This window comes from Hylobates moloch, unplaced genomic scaffold (genome assembly GCF_009828535.3).
Source record: "Hylobates moloch isolate HMO894 unplaced genomic scaffold, HMol_V3 SCAFFOLD_2, whole genome shotgun sequence".
Taxonomy (NCBI): Eukaryota; Metazoa; Chordata; class Mammalia; order Primates; family Hylobatidae; genus Hylobates; species Hylobates moloch.
Genome location: NW_026652277.1, coordinates 54,005,207 through 54,009,684, shown reverse-complemented (window position 1 = coordinate 54,009,684; position 4,478 = coordinate 54,005,207). Strand labels below are relative to the sequence as shown.

General features: G+C 41.2%; 1 non-coding gene across 1 annotated transcript; it reads left to right on the top strand.

Annotated features, from left to right (window-relative positions):
- Window positions 1-3,668: 3,668 nt before the first annotated feature.
- On the top strand, window positions 3,669-3,771 carry LOC116477848 (small nucleolar RNA U13). The gene has a single exon (XR_004250668.1). It is a non-coding gene; the product is annotated as a small nucleolar RNA U13 (small nucleolar RNA).
- Window positions 3,772-4,478: the final 707 nt, after the last annotated feature.

Sequence of the window (4,478 nt, the reverse complement as noted above, 5' to 3'; positions counted from 1 at the left end):
GACAGAGTCTCACTGTCACCCAGGCTGGAGTGCAGTGGCGCTACCTTGGCTAACTGCAAGGTCCGCCTCCCAGGTTCACACCATTCTCCTGCCTCAGCCTCCCGAGTAGCTGGGACTACAGGCGCCCGCCACCATGCCTGGCTAATTTTTTGTATTTTATTTATTTAGGGTTTCACTGTGTTAGCCAGGATGGTCTTGATCTCCTGACCTCATGATCCACCCGCCTCGGCCTCCCAAAGTGCTGGGATTACAGGCGTGAGCCACCATGCCTGGCATCTTTTAAAATTTAATTTAATTTTTAAATTAAAAAAAAATTACCAGGCATGGTGGCTCATGTCTGCAATCCCAGCACTAGCACTTTCGGAGGCTGAGTCAAGTGGATGGCTTGAGCCCAGGAGTTTGAGAACAGCCTGGACAACATGGCAAGATCCCATCTCTACAAAAAATACAAAAATTATTCAGGTGTGGTGGCATGTGCTTGTGGTCCCAGCTACTCAGGAGGCTGAGGCAGGAGGACTGCTTGAGCCCAGGAGGTGGAGGCTGCAGGGAGCCAAGATCATGCCCCTGCATTCCAACCTAGGCAACAGAATGAGACCCTGTCTCAAAAAAAAAAAAGAAAGAAAGAAAAAGAAAAAATTTTGAGACAGGGTCTCACTCTGTCACCGAGGCTAGAGTGCAGTGGCATGAACATGGCTCACTGCAGCCTTGACCTCCCATGCTCAAGCAATCCTCTTACCTCAGCCTCCTGGGTAGCTTGGACTAAAGGTATGCACCATCATGCCCAGCTAATTTTTAAATTTTGTGTAGAGATAAAGTCTCCTGATGTTAGCCAGGCTTGTCTCAAACTGCTGGGCTCAGGCAATCCTTCAGCTTCAACCTCCCAAAGCACTTGGATTCCAGGTGCACATAGCCTGTGTTGTCATCTTTAATCCCTATATAGACTCCCTTCCCTGAGTTCCTATTGTATTCTTACCTGTACCAAACAACTCAGCTCTTTATTTTGTATATAATAGATTATTTATTAGGCAGGCAATACAATGGAATGGTTAAAAACATGGTCTGTGTAATCCAAGAGAAACCTGAGTTCAAATTCTAGCTCTGTAATTTATTACCTGTCTAAATTCGGAGAATGCACTCAGCCTCTCTATAGCTCAATAACCCATATGCTAGACACTCCGGATTCCAAGAGGGAAAGATTAAAGAGGGATGTTCTATACTTACCAAACTTGTCAGTTTCACTCTCCTGGGATAGAATGGTCAGCAGTTTGGGAGAGCTGAAGGTTGTTGTGCTAATAGAAAGGAAACATCAGGAATGGGAACAAAACGTTATCTCCCTAGCAATTTGTATGGGATTTCACCATGTTCAAAGCTCTTCCACCTAAATTGTCTACTGTAAGATTGCTGTGCAGTCTTCCAGAGAGAGGACATAGCACAGTGTCTGTTCATTCTAGTGGATGGGAATTTGGGTGGTTTCCAGCTGGGGGCTTTTATGACTACTGTTGTTATTAGCATAAATGTCTTATTATCCATACTTAATAAATATAGAAACCGAGGGTCAAAAATTATTGTCTGTATCAACGTGAAGCTGACAATAAACCAACTACACCTTCAGTAAGTGAGCAAAATGATTTTCAATGACTTTTGTTAGTTTCTAATATGGGCAAATATTTTAAACTTTTAATTGACAAATTAAATACATAAAGAAAAAGGCACAAGTAGAAAGTATACACTGTGATGGATTTTGTATAAATCAAACATAAGCATGTAGTCGTCACCCAAATTAAGAAACTGAACACTCCCAGTGCCTCCAAAACCAGCCCCTACAGCCACTTCCTCACAGCCTCCCCAAAGAGTAACTATAGCCTCACTTCTAACACTAAAATTAGTTCTGTCTGTTTTTGAAATATATATAAGTGGAATCATATTAAATCATACACTAGGCTCCTTTTTGCCCATCGCTTTTGCTCAGTTTGGTATGATTCATCCATGTTGTGAACATTCTTATGATTCATCCATGTTGTGAACATTCTTATGATCATCAACATATCTTGTGATCATTCTAGTGGATGGGCATTTGGGTGGTTTCCAGCTGGGGGCTTTTATGACTACCATTGCTATTAGCATAAATGTCTTTCTGTGAGCCGATATATGATTTTTTGTTCCATAAAAATTCAGTAGTAGACTTGCTGAGTCTTCATATGTTTAGCTTGAATAGAGAGTGCCAAACTGTTTTCCAAAAGGTTTGTTCCAACTTGCATTCCTACCAGCAGCTAGCTCCTTTTGTTTCCCATCCTTGTCAATACTTGTTACTATCACTCTTTTGCATTTTGGTCATTGTGGTGAAGCTGGGGCACATTTTATCTTCAGTACCAACTGTTGGCAGTCTTTTTTTTTTTTTTTTTTTCTGCTGCTTGAGTTTCATTTCCTTTCACACAGTGGCTGAGATACTTTCGTTCCAGTTTCTTCTTTTTACTTAAAGTTGTCCACTCTACAAGAAATTCTGGTGAGTTCTTTCTTGTCTTTTCTTTTTCTTTTTCCCCTAATGTTGCTTTCAGTCACCCTGACACATACTTCTTAACCACCTCTCAGAGCCACTCCTCCAGGTGACCTCTGCGACACTGATCAGGGCGTTCAGCCACCTGGATCATGACCCCACTTGTACCCCCAGGGTCCCTGGGTTTGAATTTTCTCTCTTATCTCATCTAGTCTCATTCACACCCATCCTGGGACCAGTTCTAGTCCCATTTCTTTACCAGGCCCTAAAAACTGTCAGATAGGCCAGGCGCGGTGGCTCACGCCTGTAATCCCAGTACCTTGGGAGGCTGAGGCGGGTGGATCACGTGAGGTCGGGAGTTCGAGACCAGCCTGACCAACACGGAGAAACCCAGTCTCTACTAAAAATACAAAATTAGCTAGGCATGGTGGTGCATGCCTGTAATCCCAGCTTCTTGGGAGGCTGAGGCAGGAGAATCACTTAAACCCAGGAGGCAGAGGTTGCGGTGAGCCGAGGTCGCGCCATTGTACTCCAGCCTGAGCAACAAGAGCAAAACTCTGTCTCAGAAAAACAAAAACAAACAAACAAAAAAGCTGTCAGTTAATAAAAACAGTTAGCATTTGTTGACAGCTTACAATCTGCCAGAACATCACAATAATCTTACATTCTACACAAAAATTCTACATTTTACAGGTGGGGAAACTAAGGAACAGGAAGATTAAAAAAAGTTTCCAGAGTTCAAACTGCTACTGATTGACAGAGCCAGAATTCAAACCCAGCAAGTCTTAACCCTACAGTGCACACTCTTAGGACTTCGGTGACTTCAGCCCCCATTGTCTGTGCCATTCATCTGCCAACTCTATTTAGATTCTTGTGTTTCTGGTCATCTTTATATTTCCATCTCCATCACCATGATTTTGAATCTTTGGGATCTCCTGTCTGATCTTGTAGGGCATTTAACAAATGGAAATATTGGTTGAAAAGAAAAGGAAAAATTTAAAAATTCTATGTGAGAAATCATACCACAAGGTGAAAACACAGATAATAAATCGGAAGAATAAAATATATGACAAAGATTTGATATCCTTACCACCCTTTTACAAATCTATAATAAAGAAGGCATGCAACCTATCATTAAAAATGAGTAACACAAAAATGAGTAACATAAGAGTTGATCCTTTCATAGTTCATATGCGTGCTGATTGGGGGTTCATGCTCTTGTGGGAGATGTGCTTCCCTCAAGCCTTGTCGAGACATGAGCACATTACCATCTGATGTGAACGTGATAATAATAATAAAAATAAGTAATGTAAGAGTTAAAGTAAGCAATTCACACTAGTGGAAATGCCTAAGTAACTTAAAAAAGGTTTACTTCACTGGTAATAAAATGAATGAAAATCTGATTTTTTACTTTATACTTTCCTATATTGTTCATGTATTTATTCATTTTTCAAGAGTATGTATTAGTTTTATCCTTTTAAAATTTAATTTGATTAATTAATAACTTAATTAATTTTTCTAGAGATGGAGTCTTACTGTGTCACCAAGGCTGGAGTGCAGAGGCACGATCATAGCTTACTGCAGCCTCAAACTCCTGAGCTCAGGCAATCCTCCCACTTCAGCCATCAGAGTAGCTGGAACTACAGGCACATGCCCACTACATCCAGCTAATTTTTTATTTTTTGCTGAGATTGGGGTCTTGCTATGTTGCCCAGGCTGGTCTCAAACTCCTGGCTTCAAGCAATACCCCCATCCTGGCTTCCCAAGGTGCTAGGATTGCAGGCATGAACCACTGCTCCTGGCCTTATCCTTTTCTATTCGTTATTTCTATTTGGGGAAAACAAAAGAATCTATATCACACATTCTAAGAATCTGAAACTCTCTGGGGTCTAATGGCAGGGGTTAAACAGTCAGGGGGAAAGAGCTGCATTTCTAAGAAACCATTTATCATTCACTCAATCTTTCTTTTACTTACTCAATTTTC